Source organism: Carcharhinus amblyrhynchos, chromosome 32 (assembly GCF_965287045.1).
Source record: "Carcharhinus amblyrhynchos chromosome 32, sCarAmb.v2.hapA, whole genome shotgun sequence".
NCBI lineage: Eukaryota > Metazoa > Chordata > Chondrichthyes > Carcharhiniformes > Carcharhinidae > Carcharhinus > Carcharhinus amblyrhynchos.
The window spans coordinates 3,742,933-3,764,132 of record NC_137355.1 but is presented as its reverse complement, the minus strand read 5'-3'; positions in this window follow the sequence as shown (position 1 = coordinate 3,764,132).

Genomic DNA, 21,200 nt, shown 5'->3' with positions numbered 1-21,200 from the left:
ATCAGGAAGGGACAGAGGGATATATATCTCTATTCCATCTTCAAAGGTTAAATTTGCTGCTTGCTATGCAAGTAACTGACTGAGAAGCTTTAGCATTGCACCAAATCCCAATTCCATTCAAATCCCACTGTGAGTTTCCTGCAGTGTTTATTGCCACTGTTTAGACAGGCTCTTCCTTCATTGACAAAAAATGTTCAGCACCACCATAGCAACAGGGTCTTCCTGCCTTTCCCCATTTTCAGATTTAATTCCCTACAGTCTATAAATACATCAACAGGGTACAACCTACACTGTCACATTTAGCCCTGTAATGTTGGGAAATGTGCAATTACATCAATGATTTCATGTCTGTGAGAAACATCATTGAAATAATTGCACAACATGCACAAAGGGACATTTGAGTACATTCTTCAACTGCTCTCTGTATTTCCTCTGGGTCACAGCGTATATGCAAGTATTTGTGCAGCAACTCATGAGCTGAAGCATGAAGCCAAACTCCTGAACAATATTATCCATCCAAAAAGCATAATACCCCAAATAAAACATCCGTCTCCAGACAGAGTATACCATTATCATTGCCCATAATATAATAAAATTCATTGAGATAGCAAAGAGTAAAATAATAGATTTCCTTCGATTCTGCATCTCTGTGTCTTTGGTACTTTTTCCATTGATGGGAGCTCGGAGTCTCCTGCGAGACCTGCTGCTCACTAAAATGTGCCTGATGGTGCAAATATTAAACAACAGAATCAGAACAAATGGGACACAGGGGTTTAGAATATGATGGCTGAGTTCAACGGCAATCCAGACAGGAGAATCAATGACACTGAAAGGTACAAAACAAAACCATGGGTCGTTCACCAACACATACCAATTTGACAACATAAAATACCAAAAACTGTTCTTACAACAGCTCAGATCAGTGATTGATCCCAGGACAACTTTAGCTATTTTGTCGGTGCAAAATTTACTTTTCAGCGTGGGGCAACAAATTGTCACAAGTCGATCAAAGGTGAAAGCAACAGTGAACCAAACAGAACAGTCAGTAGCTGCATAAAGGAGCACAGCGTGGATATTACACACATCCATGTCCCTGAGGAATTGGAAATGCTCCCAATAAACAATTGGAATTTGTCTCAATATCACATCAAAAATAACGACCAGTAGATCAGCGGCTGCCATCGAAACCAGGTAGTGTGTTACACATTTGGAGAGACCACATCTTTCCTGAGAGAGTATTCCAATTGTCATCACGTTAACTTTAAGGAGCAAAAATAAATCCAGATATTAGACATCAAGCTTTATAGGCACAGACTATGGAAGCATTTTGCTGTGTTAATTCATCCTTAGATTTCTGGAATTAACGCAAGTGAAGGGACAGCAAAGTCTGCAAAATACCGCAAAATATTCACAATGAAATGATCAAAGGCATCGTGGTCAAATTGCCAATCCTTCTTCATATCATTGCAATGACTGCCTTCCTATCCAGAAACAATTCAACATTAAGCAACTGAAAATGCCGGGAAACATTCAACTCTGATGAATGAACTCAACTGACATTTGGCCGAGCTGTGTTTGACTCTGACAGATTTAAATATTTAACTGGAAATGTTCATGTTAATATTATAGAAATTGCCGGGTTTTAATTCAAAATGGGTCAAATTTCTAAGTAACTGCATACACGGATGAAATGATGTGGAGATGCCGGTGTTGGACTGGGGTAAACACAGTAAAAATTCTCACAACACCAGGTTAAAGTCCAACAAGTTTATTTGATAGTAAACCCACAAGCTTTCAGCATATGGTTCCTTCGTCAGGAGTGTGGAAAGTTTTGATCAGAAATGGGACATATAAAGGCACACACCGCCTTCTGAGTGAAAAACGTACCCCTAACATCTCCTCTGTACCTGCTCCCCAGCACCTTAAACCTGTGTTCACTCATAGCGAACATTTCAGCCCTGGGAAATAGCCCCCCAGAATCCACCCTATCTACACCTCTCAACAACTTTTAAACCTCTATCAGGTCACCTCTCAACCAGACATCAAGCCCCTCTCCTTCGTGAATACCGACGCAAAATATTCATTCAGGATCTCCCAGGGAGAAAAGACTTTGCTCTCTCAATCTATCTTCATAAGGCATGCCACCTAATCCAGGTAACATCCTTCTAAATCCCCTCTGCACCCTCTCAATAGCTTCCAAACCCTTCTTGTAGTGAGGCAAACCAGAACTGCGCACAGTACTCCAAGTGGGGTCTGACAAGGGTCTTATAAATTTGCAGCATTATCTCCCAACTCCTAACTCAATCCATTGGTTAATGGAGGCTCGCACAACATACGCCTTCTTGACCATAACCTCCACCTGTGAGGCTGATTTAAGAGTCCTATGGACCTGGACCCCAAGGTCTATCTGATCCTTTACACTGCTAAGACTCCTACCCTTGATATTGTCCTCCTTCATCCCACTGGTCCTGCCAAAATGGACCACGACACATTTATCCGCTTTGAAGCCCATCTGCCACTTCTCTGCCCAGTCTTGCATCCTATCTGCGTGCTGTCCTAAGGGGAGAGTGCTAAATTGGGGGAGGGCTAGATACAGCCGGATTAGGCAGGAGCTTAGGGATACAGACTGGGATAGGCTGTTGGAGGGCAAGTCCACGTGAGGCATGTGGGAGTCTTTCAAGGGAGAACTGCAATGGGTGCAGGAAAGGCACGTGCCAGTTAGGAGGAAGGATGGGAAAGGTAGGATTAGAGAGCTGTGGATTACTAGAGATATAGAAGACCTGGTTAGGAAGAAACGAGAGGCTTATGTGAGGTCTAAGCAGCTGGGAACGGAGAGGGCGTTGGAGGAATACAGAGAGAGTAGGAGGGATCTCAAAAGGGGAGTTAGGAGAGAAAAGAGGGGGCATGAGATGGCTTTGGCAGGTAGAATTAAGGGAAATCCAAAGGTGTTTTACTCCTCTGTTAGGAACAAAAGGGTGGCTGGGGGTAAAATTGGTCCCCTCAGGGACAGACGAGGGGAATTGTGCTTGGAGTCTGAGGGATTGGGGGAGATCCTGAATGAATACTTTGCATCGGTATTCACGAAGGAGAGGGGCTTGATGTCTGGTACGGACATCGAGGGAGCGGTAGACCAATTGAAGGATTTATCGATTACGAGGGAAGAAGTGTTAGGGTTTTCAGCTAGCATTAAAACCGATAAATCTCCGGGGCCGATGGCATTTATTCTCGGCTGCTTAGGGAGGTGATGGATGAGATTGCTGGGCCTCTGACGCAAATCTTTGTCTCTTCTTTGGACACAGGTGAGGTCCCAGAGGATTGGAGGATAGCGAACGTGGTACCGTTGTTTAAAAAGGGTAGGAGGGATAACCAGGGTAACTATAGGCCGGTGAGTTTAACGTCAGTGGGAGGCAAGTTGATGGAGAGGATTCTTAGGGATAGGATGTACGAGCACTTAGAGCGTTGTGATCTGATTAAGGATATGCAGCATGGCTTTGTCAAGGGGAAGACTTGCCTTACGAATCTGGTAGAATTTTTTGAGGAGGTGACAAAAACGGTCGACGAAGGACGAGCCGTTGATGTCGTCTATATGGATTTCAGTAAGGAGTTTGACAAAGTCCCTCATGGTAGGTTGGTAGAAAAGATTAAGACTCATGGGATACAAGGCCAGGTATCTAGATGGGTAGAGAACTGGCTTGCAAAGAAAAGATGGAGAGTAGTAGTGGAGGGGTTCTTTTCTAGCTGGAGGTCTGTCACTAGTGGTGTGCCTCAGGGCTCAGTACTGGGACCTCTTCTCTTTGTCGTGTATATAAATGATTTGGAAGAGGGAGTTGGTGGTGTGATCAGCAAATTTGCTGATGACACTAAGATGGCTGGATTGGCGGGCAGTGAGGAGCAGTGTCTGGCAATACAACAGGATATTGATAGGCTGGTTGATTGGGCAGATATATGGCAAATGGAGTTTAATCCTGATAAATGTGAGGTGATGCATTTTGGCCGGAATAATGTAGGGGGGAGTTATATGATAAAGGGTAAGCCCATAAGGAGCATAGAATCGCAGCAAAACCTGGGAGTGCAAGTGCACAAGTCTTTGAAGGTGGCAGTACAAGTGGAGAAGGTTGTGAAGAAAGCCTATGGTATGTTAGCCTTTATAGGAAGGGGTATAGAATATAAGAGCTGGAGTCTAATGTTGCAGTTGTATAGAACGTTGGTTAGGCCGCATTTAGAGTACTGCTTCTAGTTCTGGTCGCCTTACTACCGAAAGGACGTGGAGACTCTGGAGAGAGTGCAGGGGAGGTTTACCAGGATGTTGCCTGGTATGGAAGGACTGGGGTATGAGGAAAGATTGAGCAAATTGGGACTCTTTTCCCTTGAAAGACAGCGACTGAGGGGGGATCTAATAGCGGTATATAAGATTATGAAGGGTACAGATAGAGTAAACAGAGGTAAGCTATTTCCTATGATAGAGACACACAGTATGAGGGGCCATGGACTGAAGGTGAGGGGCGAGAGGTATAACAAAGAAATTAGAGGGAGGTTTTTCACACAGAGGGTAGTGGGGGTATGGAATGCTCTGCCAAGTAAGGTGGTGGAGGCAAACAAACTAGAGTCATTTAGGAGTAACTTAGACAGGCACATGAGTGAGTTGGAGATGGGTGGATCTAGAAGATTGTTTTAAATAAGGGTCATTAGCATTGGGATGCCCCTGGTAAGGTAAATGGATATGGTGTGATAATAACGTTTTGTCTCTTTTTCATTCACAGGATTTAAGTCAGTCCGCCTTGTGCCCAACGAGGGGCATACACGCGATGGGTCGTACTGGGGTTGCTCTTCGTTGTTCGAGAGTAGCCTCGTGCTTCATGTCGTTAGTGTGTGCCTAAACTGGACCAGATACTGGGCAAGACGACAGCTCAGTGACTATCACTGATTGCTTTGCAGGCACATGGATTTGGGCCGGTGTCTGTGGGAGTTTGCGCATTCTCCCCGTGCTTGCGTGGGTTTTCTCCGGGTGCTACGGTTTCCTCCCACACCCCAAAGATGTGCTGTTAGGCTGATTGGAAGGAATAAATTGTCCCTAAATTAGTTTCCCTCAATGTGGGTGGCCATAAAAGAACAGATAAGGGTCATGGGTGGAGTGGGGGACTGGTGGTGTTAAAATGGTGGCGCGGGATCGTTGGGCCGAAGGGCCTGTTTCCCGGGCTGTTTTGTTCTTTGTTCTTTGTTTTGTTCTATCGATGTCTTGCTGCAACTTCTGACATCCCTCCAGACTATCCACAACACCACCAAACTTTGTGTCATCACCAAACTTCCCAACCCATCCCTCCATTTCCTCATCCAGGTCATTGATGAAAATGACAAACAGGAAGGGTCCAAGAACAGATCCCTGGGGCACTCCACTGGTGACCGACCTCCATGCAGAAAAAGACCCATCCACAACCACTCTCTACCTCCTGCAGGCAAGCCAGTTCCGGATCCACAAGGCATCAGCCCCTTGGATCCCATGCCCTCTCACTTTCTCAAGAAGTCTTGCATGGGGGACCTCATCAAACCCCTGCGATGTTGCAGAAACTTCTTCAGAGCAGAGCACAATCCCAGAAGCAGTGGTGAAATGAACCCACCACAGTCCCACAGGTTAACATTGTACAGGAATGAAATGGGCAAGGCAAGTCTGATAGTAACTGCTACTCAATGGCCTGTCATGCAAGATTTGGTCATTGTTAGACAAAACGTGTCTCAGCATTTTCATTCAGCTCCTTGCTCTCATGACCGTCTTCAGCCATTTTCAAAGGTCCATCTTCGGCCTGCTCGATGCTGCAACCTGCATCTCTGTCTCTTCATCGAACCACCTGAGCATCTGTCAGCATGTCTGTCTATCTGCCTGTCCCTCTCTGTCTCTGGTCAGTCCATACCTCAGCCTTTCTCCGTGTCTGTTTCTCTGTCTGTCTTTATTCACATATTGCCCAAAATGCCACTTAGTTGTATTCAGCGCTGCAAAGAAGATACAAATGATTGAAATCTAACATTCCACCCAACATTGACCGAGGCACTCGAAACAACAACAGTAAACCCAGCCTTGGCGACGCTGCAAAGTTCTCCTTCCCACCATTTGGGTCGATGTATGGAAATTTGGAGAGTTGCTCGGAAGGTGAGTCAAGCAACAGCCAATCATTGTTCTTCACACAGATTCCCACATTTCAGATAATGTCAGAGACGCCAGCATCACTATTCCTGGATATGTCCTGCCTCAGAGGCAGCACAAAACTCGCAGAGGGAATGGCACAATGGTCTCCATTCGAGAGGGGGTTGTCCTGGCAGGCCGCAGTATCGAATCTGCATGAAGTCTCATGGCATCAGGTCAAACATGGACATCGATAACTGCAACCGTTCACCTACGGCTGGTGAGTCAGTGTTCCTCCATGATGAACAACCCTTGAGTAAGCACGGGAGTGGGAGAGGGGGGATGGTGCGGGGAGGGGGTGGCAAGAACGCACAAAGCACTGTGGGTGGGTGGCTTCAATGTCATCATCAAAAATGGATCTGTAGTGTCACCACAGTTTCAGCTGGCCATGTTCCAACTGACCAAACTGCTAGACTAGACGTGTGGAACATGGTGAGGGAATCAACAGAAGGGAGATCATGAATGACCTCTTTTCCCAAACATGTACCATCCTGACTTTGACATGTCTCGCCTTTCGTTCACTGTCACTGGGTCAAATTCCTGGTCTTCTCTCCCTAACCTAACTGTGTGTGGACCTAAACCCCATTGTCATCAATGGCAACCAGTGATGGGGAACTAATGGTGGCATCGCCAACGGCACCCACGTCACGTGGAAATGAATAAAATACTCAACCCGTTCAGGAAGAATGTGTCGAGCAAAGAAGAATTTTTCTTCCTCAGGTGTTCACTAAATACCTGGTGAGAATATTTATTTCCTGTGAAGGTATTGATATGAAGACTGCAGCAGAAAACCTTGAACTTGGACACATGCTCAGCGTGTACTGGAGGCTATTTCTCATCGCTTCAAATATCTACAGCACCAGTTCATCACACTGGTGGTCAGCTCCACCATGCACATAGAGACTCTCCTGCACTCACAATACATATGATATTTCTACATGGTGGGCTCACAATCAACTAGTGAAGATTTTTTGAGTGTTGTGCTTTGTATTGAGGGACATTCAATGCAATGGCCCAGTGGTATTATCGCTAGATCCCAGAAGTCCAGAAACGCAGCTAGTGTCCTGGGGACCGGGGTTCCAATCCCTTCACGGCAGTTGGTGGAATTTGAATGGAATAAAAAAATCTGGAATTAAGAATATACTGACGAACGTGAAACCGTTGTCGATTTTCAGAAAATCCCATCTGGTTCACTCATGTTCTTTAGGAAAGGAAATCTGCCATCCTTACTTGCACTGACCGACATGCGACTGCAAAGCCACAGCAATGTGGGGTTAAATTTGAACTGCCCTCCAAGAGCAACAAGAGATGGGCAATACATGCTGACCAGCCAGCGACGCCCATGTCCCAGGAATGAATAATAATAAAGAAATACCTCTGAGAAGATATCTCTCATTCTCAGTCAGAGTGGCACAAATGCTGGGACTGGCTGCCTGTTTCAGAATTAAGTAACTAAAGAGACTGTCAGAAAAGTCGAAGATTAATTGCAGGAGATACTGATAAGGTTTTTGGCATTGTTGAAATTTCTTTTGGGGACCAACAGAGACACACACGGCATCAGGAATTTCGATATGTTGGGAAAACCAAGGGACCTCCCAGCCAGTTTCACCCACCTGAGGAAAAAAGTTATTCATACATCAGCCAAACACAAATGTTCTCTGGATGCATGAATACAGGTCAGACTGTGAGATGGTGCATATGAAGTTTATGATAGATTCCACCTGGAGCAAAGTGGAGAAATTGAATTATTAAGAACATTCTAAATGCGAATGGACATGGGGATGTTAATATCTGAACACTGAGACTCAACAGAAACGGCAACAGCAAACAAAGGGACGAGAGGAGAAATATAGTTAAACATTCTTATCTAATTATTAACTGGTTATTGAGATTTACCTGGGACGCCAATAATGGCCAGGATGGGATAGTAAAAGTACTGGAAAATGTAAATTACAAATGTGATCCAATGAGCTGACGTTATCCACCAGCTATTATCATGAAGCTTGTCAATCAAATTGGACAAATCTCTGTCCATTGCTGTAATATTCCACCAGGTTGTTCTCAGACTCTGAACCATTGCCGTATCATTCAATTGTGTTAATCCCAGATTATCATCAATTGCTGTAACATTCCAATCCATTGTCATTCGATGCTGATGCATTGTTGTGACACTCCAGTCTATTGATCTGAGATTCTGACCGATCCTCTCCTTGTCACTGGCGCTGCTAAACTTTATGAGCTGGAGGTGAAGCTTCTGCGAACACTATCAGCTAACACGTGAATAGGAACCCCTTCTTAACAGGAGATAGAAAGTCTCTTGTGACATCATGAGTATCTAAGGAGATTAACATAATTACAGTGACTAAACAAACAAGCTCAGTTAACCTCTTTTTTCAAATACTTTTTTATTCCTCATAAAGTAGATAATTTTCTCGGATTTAATGAATGCAGGAGGCTTGCTGAATGTAAAAATTGTGGAAGTTTTGGGGCTGCTGCCCATAACATATCAATGATTCTTGGGTGTAAATGTGTTGCTGTGTGTCATCGTTGTGAGTCTGAAATGGTTTTATCATTACTCAGACCTGTCAAAGACTAATATGTTTGTTGTTAAATTTGTGGTCAGCCTGATGCTTTTCCCCCTTTTTTAACTGACAACGTCTGGGTGACAAGATGGCTCCAGATAATCACAAGATTGTTTCTGGACTTTTGTTAACTGTTGAAGAGAAAGGCAAACACATGGAATGTCGAGCTCATTGGATTCGAGAAACATTCCAGTCAAGCCAGCACAATGTTTTAGCAGATGGGAAGTCTGTCCCAGACAGACCTACACCATGGCAGCTGTTTGTATATATTATATTCTTTAACCTGGTGCTAATGGTGTAAACATTCCCTTTCCAGCACGCAATGTCTTTTCATCAGGAATCTCCTTTCAGCAACTTGACATCAGCAGAAGATTAAAAGGAACCATGAAAGTCAAGAATTCAAGATTCCAGATTTGGAAAATAAGTACTTTATCCCATATCAGGAAGGAGTGATGTGAGAGATGACAAATTAACTGCCCACAAGCTGCTAGGGATTGTAATATTTCCCTGTGGGAATGAACTCGGGCAGTTACTATTGAAGATCTGAAGAAAATGGACTCCAGGCAGCGGCCTGTCAAACCAGAAAGCAGATAGAAGCAGAAATAACTCTATGTACACTTCAAAATTGTGACCAACTGGAACATTGGAACAGAACAAATTCTACAATGCTCCAAAATGTGTGGCGATGTCCCACAGAATTGATCAGCGAGCTGGAGTTACAGCATTACCTGACCATTCCTCACATGACAGTCGTGTTACAATAAAGGGAGGATCCTTTATCCCGTTCACCAGCACGGTGGCCAACACCATATTGGATCTTATGCTGAACCGAAAAGTCTGCTGCTCTGCAGATATATTCGTTATGGAGGCAGGCGAGATTCCACACAGAAGGACATCTGTCATTCCAGCGCAGAAAGGTTGGCCCAAGTTCAGGAGCCAACTGCCCAACTATCGCTGTACAGACTAAGAACTCACAGCAGTGGAAGTTGAAACCTCCCAGTTGTGATAGACCCCGAAAGAGGACCCTCAAAACCATGCGAAGACAATTAATATTTTCCACTCTCCTGATCATTGGCCAAGCCCCAGTCCCTGGGCTCGAGCAACTGAAGTTCCTCGTTACCCAAGTGAATACCAGGTTCTCATCTTGACAAGGCAACGCATGATCCCATGGCTGAGATATCTCAAAGTGAAATGTGCAGCATCCCTCTGTGCATTGTTCAGAACCGCCGAACCTGCACACGACCACTGAGTGCTCATCAACCTCGACCCCTTCGACACCACATCAGTGATTTGGCAAACCTGATCCCCACCCGGGGACAGTGAGATCAGAGTTTGTGCATGAAAGATATAGCTTAATCTGGGATAGTCAACGCGGATTAGTGAAGAGTATGTCTTGCCTCACAAACTTGACTGAATTCTTTGAGGAGGAGGTAACTGAGTGTGTGGATGAAGGAAGAGCAGTTGATGTCGTATACATGGATTTTAGTAAGGTGTTTGATAAAGTTCCCAAGGTCGGCTCAGGAAGAAAGTAAGGAGGTGTGGGAAAGAGGGAAATTTGGCCAATTGGATAAGTAACTGGCTATCTCATAGAAGTGGAGATGCTGGTGTTGGATTGGGGTAAACACAGTAAGAAGTCTCACGACACCAGGTTAATGTTCCAGAACTCCCATTGAAGGAACAGCCAGTTCCGAAAGCTAGTGATGTTTGCTACAAATAAACCTATTGGACTTTAACCTGGTGTTGTGAGACTTCTCACTGAATCTCATAGAAGACAGAGGGTGGTGTTGGATGGAAAAATTTCAGACTGGAGACCAGTTACCAGCGGTGTACCACAGGGATCAGTACTGGGTCCTCTGCTATTTGTGATTTTTATCAATGACTTGGAGGACGGGGCTGAAGGATGGGTCAGTAAATTTGCTGATGACAAGATTGGTGGAGTAGTGGATGAGGTGGAGGGCTCTTGTCGGCTGCAAGGAGAAATTGTTAGGATGCAGAGCTGGGCCGAGAAATGGCAGATGAAGTTTAACCCTGATAAGTGCGAGGTAATTCATTTTGGTAGGACAAATTTGAATGTGGATTACAGGGTCAACAGCAGGGTTCTGGGGGAAGTGGAGGAACAGTGAGATCTTGGGGTTCATATTCACAGATCTCTGAAGGTTGTCACTCCAATGGATAGAGCTGTGAAGACGGCCTATAGTGTGTTAGCGTTTATTAACAGGAGGTTAGAGTTTAAGAGCCGTGGGGGTATGCTGCAACTCCCTTGGTGAGACCACATTTGGAACATTGTGTGCAGTTCTGGTCACCTCACTATGAGAAGGATGTGGAAGCATTGGAGAGAGTGCAGAGGAGATTTACCAGGATGTTGCCTGGTTTGGAGGGTCGGTCTTATGAGGAAAGGTTGCGGGAGTTGGGGCTTTTCTCTTTAGAGAGGAAGAGGATCAGAGCAACTTAATGTTGGATGGGAGGGATTAATAGAGTGGACATGCAGAGACTATTTCCTCTGATGGATGTAGCTGTTCCGAGGGGGCATAACTATAATGATCATGGTGGGAGATATAACATAGAACATAGAACATTACAGCGAAGAACAGGCCCTTCGGCCCACGAAGTTGCGCCGACCAGTTACAAAAACAATGACCCACTAGCCTATACCAATCCCTTTTCGTCCATAAACCTATCCATAGATCTTTTAAACGCCCCCAAACTAGGCGCATTTACAACTGCAGCAGGCAGGGCATTCCAATCCCTCACCACCCTCTGGGTAAAGAACCTACCCCTGACATCCGTCCTATAACTACCACCCCTTAATTTAAAGCCATGCCCCCTCGTGCTAGCTTTCTCCATCCGAGGAAAAAGGCTATCACTATCCACCCTATCTAAGTGCATCCAGTGCATTCTGACCCATGTAGAATTTTCCATTAAAAGTAACCATAAGAGTATAAAATTCCCCAAAATTACAAGCAGTTGAATATAGGAGGGATGTCTGAGCTAGATTCTTTATTCAGAGAGTGGTTGGGGTGTGGAATACACTGCCTGCTGTGATAGTGGAGTCAGACACTTCAGGAACTTTGAAGCGGTTATTGGATAGGCACATGGAGAACTCCAGAATGATAGGGAATGGGATAGCTTGATGTTGGTTTCGGACAAAGCTCGACACAACATCGAGGTCCAAAGGGCTTGTGCTGTGCTGTACTGTTCTATGTTCTAATTTAGGATTTTGTTCCAGGAGCACAACAAAAACTGGAGATGCCTTGCAGAGCCCAAGATATAGCAAAATGCCCCCAGTATGTCTGTACCATTGACACACAGAAGAAATTGTTTGAGAAAAATAAAACTGCTTTCAAGTTGTAATTTTTTCTCAATATTTAATGAATTTACAAATATTTTAAAGAGATATTTCATCATCTCCTTCAATTGTGCTCTGTACTTTGTCGGGTCATAGCATAAATGCAGTTTTTGTGCAGCAATTCAGGAGCTGGAGCAGGAAGGTCATTTCTCACACACAGTTATGCATAAATCCAAAGGTAAAACCCATCCAGTGCATTCTGACCCATGTAGAATTTTCCATTAAAAGTAACCATAAGAGTATAAAATTCCCCAAAATTACAAGCAGTTGAATGATGGATTCCCTTCTCCCCTCTATCTCTGAGTCTCTGGTAGCCTTCCCACAATTTTGAGCTCAGAGTCTCCAGCAGGCTATACTTTTCACCAGAATGTTTCTGATTGTGAAAACATTGATCAGCAGAACAAGAACAAATGGGACCACCGAGTTTAAAATGTGATGAAGGAACTCGATTGATCCCCAGGCAGTTGATTATCGAGCATCCTCTGATATAGAGCATAACCAGGATTGGTTCACCAGTGCATACCAGCCTGTTAGCATAAAGTAACAAAAAATATTTTTCAAACAACTCAGTACAGTCACAGTTCCGAGAACCATAGTAGTCATTTTCTCAATGCAGTATTCATATTTGAACTTTTGATAACAAATGACCACAAAACGATCAAAAGTGAAAGTGACGGTGAACCAGAGTGAACAGCCAGTAGCTGCATAAAGCAGGATGGTGTGTATATTGTACAAAGCGATGGACTCCACAAAAAGGCACACTTCCCAACAAAGAATAGGAATCTGTTTCAAGGTTAGGTCGAAAATGACAACCAATCGATCTGCTGCTGCCATGGCCATCAGGGAGCGAGTTACACATTTGGAGAGACAACATTTTTCCCACGACAAGATGATAATGGTCACTCGGTTAACTGTAAAGAAAGAAAGTCAAAAAGTAAATAATGCACCAGGCTGAGAGGTTTTCAAATTTGAGTGTGAAAGATTTTTTTATATCCAGTGGCAATTTGTAATGATTGTCCCTGGAACCAATTATCCCCGACAATGAATGAATAATATCTAATCAAATCAATCATTGAATATAAATTATAATTTGGAATGAGCGAGTAGAAACACAAAGGGTGACATGGTAGCACAGTGATTCGCACTGCTGTCTGAAAGCGCCAGGGACCCTGGTCCAATTCCAGCCTCAGGTACTGTCTGTATGGAGTTTCCACATTCTCCCTGTGTTTGTGTGTGTCTTTTCTCCGGGTGCTGCCATTTCCTGCCATATTCTAAAGATGTGTAGGTTAGCTGGATTGGCCATGCTGTGTTGTCCCTCGCTGACCAAGTAATTGTAGGCTCGATTCAGGAGCCATGACAAATGTGTGGGGTTCCAGGTATGGGGCAGGGTGGTGAACCAGGATACTCTTTCGGAAATTGCTTGCAGGCTCGATGGATGTATAGTCTCTTTCAGCAGTGTAGGGAGGTTATGGGAATTGATCCAAACTAAAGTAATCTTTGCACATGCAAAGGTAAATAATGCTAAAGATAATAGTGTAAATGAGAGCAGTGGTCCAATTAGGACCAGTGGGACGGAGCTCGGTGGTGTGGGGTTCCTGTTAATATGTTGGGTCAATATCCTGCAGCTGATCATTACCCAATCTTGCTGACATTGTTCAAGGGAATGAATTCAAGCTTTGTACCATAACCAAGAGTTTCAGGATTGATGTGGGGGGAATCAGCTCAGCTTTCCATTTCCCAAAACATTCCCAGTGTTCTGCTTTTTTTGGAGGGAGGGGAGAGGGTGGGAAGTAATTTATGTTCCTGTTCTTGGTTATCACTTGGTTTTGCAGGATCAGTGTGAAATAACGATACATTTCCATCCTGTTGATCCATGTGACAAATCTGCCTTCATGTGCAATAAGCAACCCGAGGGTCACAAAATTAAGAAATGGAAAGTAAATGGATGTACAGTAAGCAGCAATGCCTCCTGTGAGCAGCCGAGTGACTGTGTAGAAGTGTTATCCAGCAGGAAGGCTACCACACAACTTCAGGCACAGAGAGTAGAGTTAAATAATAAACACTGCCAGGAATTATTGGTGAAATTGTATTTCCACAACACATTATCAATTCAAATGCTTGTTAAAATATAACCTAGAAATTATATCTAGAAACATAAAAGATAGGAGCAGAAGGAGACCACTTGTCCCTTCGAACCTGCTCCGCCATTCATCACAATCATGGCTGATCATCCAACTCAATCACCTAATCTTGCTTTTTCCCCATAACCTTTGATCCCATTCGCCCCGAGTGCGATATCCAGCTGCCTCTTGGATGCATTCAATGTTTTGTCATCAACTACTTCCGGTAGGAATGAATTCCACAGGCTCATCACTCTTTGGGTGAAGAAATGTCTCCTCACCTCCGCCCTAAATGGTCAATCCCCTGTCCTCAGACTGTGACCTCTGGCTCTGGACTCCCCCACCAGTGGGAATATCCTCACTGCATTTACCCTGTCTCGTCCTGTTAGAATTTAATAAGTAAATAGGACATCGAACATAGAACATTCCAGCGCAGTATAGGCCCATCGGCCCTCGATGTTGCACCGACCAGTGGAACCAATCTAGTGACCCTCTAACCTCAACTATTCCAATCTTATCCAGATGCCTATCCACTGACCATTTGAACGCCCTTAAAGTTGGCGAGTCCACAACTGCTGCAGGCAGGGCATTCCACGCCCTTACTACCCTCTGAGTAAAGAACCTACCTCTGACATCCATCCTATATTCATCACCCCTCCATTTAAAGCTATGTCCCCTCGTGTTAGCCATCACCATCGAGGAAAAATGCCCTCACTGTCCACCCTATCTAACCCTCCGGTCAATCCCGCCTTGTCTAAAAGTAGCCTCACAACACCAGGTTAAAATCCAACAAGTTCATTTGGAAACACGAGCTTTCAAGAGCTGTAATATCGGAAGTTTGGCAACTTATTTGCTCACAGCACGATGCCACAATGAGCAAAGTAATTCAGGTGTGGAAGACAGGGTTGTTTATGATGGGCAATGGGAAATCAATGGTCGCAGGACACCAGGGAGAGTTCCCCAGATCTTCCCCCAGTGGTGACCAAGAACAAAGAACAACACAGCACGGGAAGCAGGCCCTTCGGCCCAACGAGCCCGCTCAGCCATTTTAACATGATGAGTCCCCCCTCCACCCATGACCCTTGGAGATTTTCGGAAGTGTGAGGTTAGCAAACCGGTACACGTAGATTCTGCAGAACTATCAAAATAATTTATTTGTTGCAATGAGTTGTGAGTTGGGACATGCTGCCTGAATTGTCAATGGGGAAAAATACACAAATTATCTTACAGGGTGAATTGGATTATTAATTTAGGAGAGGGTGTTATTGTCTGGTTAGAGTCAAAGAGCAGAGGGAAGTGAGGATAATTGGATTGCATTTTGAAAGTAGCAAGTTGGATCAAATGGTTCATGTTTTCATTATTGATCTTTCTCGACACTCTAGCTATGACTGTAACACAACACTCTGCACGGTCTCGTTTCCATTTCTATAAACGGTATGCTTTGCCTGTATAGTGCACAAGAAACAATACTTTTCACTGTATGTTAATAGATGTGACAATAATAAATCAAATCAAATCAAATCAAATAAAAGTGATCTCCAATCCCTTTAATCGTGCCATTTTTCCATCCTTGCACATACGTCAAACTGCAAATTTTGTGACAGTTCTGTTGTCTGAGGTTTATTCACTTTTTGTAGAACTTTGAAAGCTCTCTCAGAACTTTTTGAGGTTCCCACTTTAAACCCCACCCATTTCATTGCAGAATGGAAACAGAAATTTCCCACAGTGCAGAAGTAGGCAATTCGGCTGCTGGATTCCACATTGAATCCCTGAAGAGAATCCTACCCCAATCCCACCCCACCCCACTCAATCTCCATAACCCCACACATTTCCCATAGCTAATCCTTTTAACTACGGTGCCAGTGTGAGTGCCGATATCCCACCTGCAGTAAATCTTCTCCCCACACTCCCTCCCTTTGAATTTACCATTTCCAAGACCATCAAAAAATTCCTGTTTTAAATTCCATAAAGAGCCGGCAGTTATTTGATGCGATACCAGTTGCTCAGTCCAGGCTCTTCAAATCCCGAATGGATACTGGGAACAGAACGATGATGCAATTTGTGTTTGTTGAGGGTTTTTTCAGAAACTCATGTGAAACTTTTGAAATAGAAGTTGATGATTATTTATTCAAGTTCAACATTTATTACAATAAAGAAGAAGTGATATTTAAAGCAGAACAGCACCTCCTTCCAGGAATTAGTACTTTGAAAATTACCCAATAAAGATTTCAGTTTATGTAACCAAATCTTTAGAAGGTCTTCAGATACTTCCTTCTATACCGCTCCCATGGTTTGTGAAATTTTGGTTTATTAATTTATGATGTGCAATATGCAAGCTCTTTTCCTGTCCTTCTGCAGAGTGATAAAACTGTTCCCTGCTCCTGGGAACACAATCAACTCAATTTACTTTTGCTGTCTCAGTGTTACTCCCGGGTTTCTAATATTAAAAATAAAAATATTTCATATTCATTGTGTTTGTTATACAGTTGTAAATCCCCCGTTGCAATTGAGATCTTTTAACGAACCAATGAACGGACTGGTAACTTAGGAAATGAAAGAAACTGAAGAAATAAAATCTAAACACCATTTAAACATCTAGATTCTGGCCAACACTCAGGGATCAAAAAGTAGATTTTCACAATTTTGTAATAAATGTTATATCTTCCCAAATATTTATTTACTTTGATCCATTACATGATGGAGCAGCGAACTTACAACCCAACAACTTCCCTTCTGTTCACGGTATACATTCACCTCTATTGGATAGAGGGTGATATCTCACTCGCTCCTCTGCTCTACCAGATCCATCACCACATATCCTCTCTGCATGTCATCAATTACAAACACTCCCCCAGTGCCTGTTGCACAGATCCCGAAATTCCAATGTGACTAAATACGCCATTAATTCCACATATACTGATACCCGCATTGTTTATCTGCTCTATCACTCACCTCACCAGTGTAACGGTTTTCTCACTCCATCTCTGCCAGTTATAACACACACATTCTCCCACTGTGATTTTGTTCGATCCCATCCGCTCGCGAATTGCTTGTTTATCTATCACCTGCTCTTATTTTGTGCAGCTTTCAAATCTCATCAATTGGTATACATGCTGAATCATCCATTCCACACATGCTCCTAATGGATGAATCCATTTCCCTCTATAACGACCACCATCGTACCCTCTTCCTGGTATTTTTTTTCTGGGAGGTCCATGGTGCTGGTGGAGGCGTGGAGCTGGAGGAAACAGAGGGCTATCCAACTGTATTCAATCTTTGAAGGTTAAATTTGTTGCTTGCTCTGCGAGTAACCGACTGAGAAGCTTTAGCTTTGCACCAAATCCTAATTCTGTTCAAATCCCACTGCGAGTTTCCTGCAGCGTTTATTGCCAACCTTTAGGCAGGCGCCTCCGACCTTGTCAAAAAGAGTTCAGCACCACCATAGCAACAGGGTCTTCCTGCCTTTCCCCGTATTCACATTTAATTCTCTACAATCTATAAACACATCAACCAGGCACAACCTGCTCTGTACATTTGGCCCTGTCACATTGGAAATGTGCAATTAAATCAAGGATTCCATAAATTATCCCGTTACAAGCATCATTGAAACAATTGCACAGCAAACATAAAGGGTCGTTTGAGCACATTCTTCAACTGGTCCCTGAATTTCCTCTGGGTCACAGAATATATACAAGTATTTGTGCAGCAACTCATGAGCTGAAGTGTGAAGCCAAACTCCTGAACAGAATCATCCATCCAAACAGAATAATACCCTAAATAAAACATCCGCCTCCATACAGAGTATACCATTATCGTTGCCCATAATATAATAAAATTCACTGAGAGAGCAAAGAGTAAAATAATAGATTTCCTTCGATTCTGCATCTCTGGGTCTTTGGCACTTTTTCCATTGATGGGAGCTCGGAGTCTCCTGCGAGATCTACTGGTCACTAAAATGTGCCTGACGGTGTAAATATTGAACAACAGAATCAGAACAAATGGGACACAGGGGTTTAGAATATGATGGCTGAATTCAACAGCAATCCAGACAGGAGATGCAATGACATCCACAGGTACAAAACAAAACCATGGGTTATTCCCCATCACATACCAATTTGACAACATAAAATACCAAAATATGTTCTTACAACAGCTCAGAACAGTGATTGATCCCAGGACAACTTTAGCCATTTTGTCGGGGCAAAATTTACTTTTCAGCATGGGGCAACAAATTGTCACAAGTCGATCAAAGGTAAAAGCGACAGTGAACCAAACAGAACAGTCAGTAGCTGCATAAAGGAGCACAGCGTGGATATTACACACATCCATGTCCCAGAGGAATCGGAAATCCTCCCAATAAACAATTGGAATTTGTCTCAATATCACATCAAAAATAATGACCAGTAGATCTGCGGCTGCCATCAGAACCAGGTAGTCTGTTACACATTTGGAGAGACCACATCTTTCCTGAGAGAGTATTCCAATTGTCATCACGTTAACTTTAAGGAGCAGAAATAAGTCCAGATATTAGACATCAAGCTTTATAGGCACAGACTATGAAAGTATTTTGCTGTGTTTATTCATCCTGAGATTTCTGGAATTAAGACAAGTGAAGGGACAGCAAAGTCTGCAAAATACCACAGAATATTCACAATGAAATGATCAAAGGCATCGTGGTCAAATTGCCAATCCTTCTTCAAATCATTGCAATGACTGCCTTCCTATCCAGAAACAATTCAACATTAAGCAACCGATAATGCTGGAAAACATTCAACTCTGATGTATGAACTCAACTGACGTTTGGCCGAGCTGTGTTTGACTCTGACAGATTTAAATATTTAACTGGAAATGTTCATACTGATAGAATATAACCTGCCTGCTCTGATTTCAAAATGGATCTAATTTCAAAGCAACTGCATCTGTGGACAAAATCCAAGAGTGCCTGCTGAGTGTTTTGGAAGGAGACCTGGAGGTGGTGATGTTCTCATTTACCATCAGTTTTTATCCAGCTGGATAGTGAGGGCTGTGATTCTTAAAGGAGATGTCAATGGTGATTTGCTGAAGTTCTGCAGACCATGCTGAGATGGTGCTCACTGTCAGCCGTGGGGAAAGAACATGTTGTTGGAAGAGATGGAAAATAAGCAAGCTCCTTTTATCCTGGGTGATGTTGATTTTCCTGCGTGTAGGTAGAGCTTCACTCATCCAGACAAATAGAGACAACTTCATCACACTGCGGACTTGCAACTCTTAGATTGTGGACGGGCTTTGGGAGTCATAAAGCGAGTTACTACCCGTTGGATTTAAGGCTACTCACCACATTTTGCATTCTCAGAATGAGTATGTTGTTGTGGTTTGATTTCTGTTTGCAGTAACTCCCAATGCATGTTGATACACGGGGGCAGGGAGGAGCGTGGACTAGCAGTGTAGCCAATCTGTTGTTGTACTTGTTTCTTGAATGTATTTTAAGGATTAAAATCTGTTATCATTACCTGATCTGGGCTTCCTGTGATTCCAGATTCACAGGTATATGATTGACTCCTACATTCCCTCAGGAGAGACTAAAACATCCAAATTTGTGTTCCTTGGTGTTGAAAAGTGACGGGTGACTTTATTCCAACATAACACTCTACCTGGTATTGATAGAGTAGATCGAACATAGAACAGTACAGCACAGTACAGGCCCGTCTGCCCTCGATGTTGTGCCGAGCTTTCTCCAAAACTAAGATCAAGTGATCCCACTCCCTATCAATCTGATTTGTTCCATGTGCCTATCCAATAACCACTTGAAGGTTCCTAAAGTCCGACTCCACAATTCAGTTTCCTTCATTATTGCAATGGAGAGGGATAGGGTCACACGGCAGGGCAAGGTTTATATTTGGGGCAGGGGTAATTATGATGTGATTAGGCAAGAATTAGGGAGCATAAGATGGGAACAGAAACTGTCAGGAATGGGCAAAAATGAAAAATTGAGCTTGTTCAAGGAACAAATACTACGTGTCCTTAATAGGTATGTCCCTGTCAGGCAGGGAGGAAATGGTCGAGTGAGGGAATCATGGTTCACAAAGGAGATTGAATGTCTTGTCAAGAGGAAAAAGGAAGCAGATGAAAGGATGAGAAAACAAGGTTCAGTTGGGTTGCTTGAGGGTTACAAGGTAGCTCGGAATGAGTTTAAAAAGGGCTGAGGAGAACCTGGAGGGGTCATGAGAAGTGGAACCAGGTTTCCTGCATGAGGCTGCAGCAGTCCATGGAGGTGAGGGTGATTTGACTGGGAGACACTGGGAATTTGAAGAGCGCGGTATACAATGGGCAGCGGGAGGGTGGGTGGGAGAGCAATCTTGATGACTGGGTGAAGCAGCGGAGGAAGTGCAATGGGGATTGAAACAAAGGAATAACAGGGGGAGGTTTTGGTGTGTTGTTTTTTCCACTGAGTCAGATGCTATCGGACAACAAATTTTATGAAACTGGGTACACAATATGGAAGCAGACTGGAGCTGCACTCAGAGCCTCCCCACTAAAGGTCACAGGGGAACAGACACAGACTCGCAGGCAAGGACATGCTTTTAGAATGTAAATAAGGGCTATCACACAAAGGGAACGGGACAGGATGGCACCGACAGGAACTAAATTAAAAAGCACACCCCCATCCCACCAAATCAGCACCTCTGACCTAATCGAGCAACCTTCTGTGGAGACACCTGAAGATTAGCATCACTAAGGAAGGATCCCTGGCCCCATAAACTCCCTGAGAATAAACACCCATTGTTCAAACCCCGGAGATTCTAGACCATTAATAAACCCATCAGACAGAAACGATTAACACACACTTAAAACATCGTTACAATACTTGAAGACATTGAAACAGGATGGTCAGAGTCGAATACTGGAAACAAAACATTAGCATTTGAATTGTACAGTGTGTCAAGTTCAGGTATAACTGTACCCATTGCGGTGGGTCTTTAGAGCGCTTTCAGGACAGT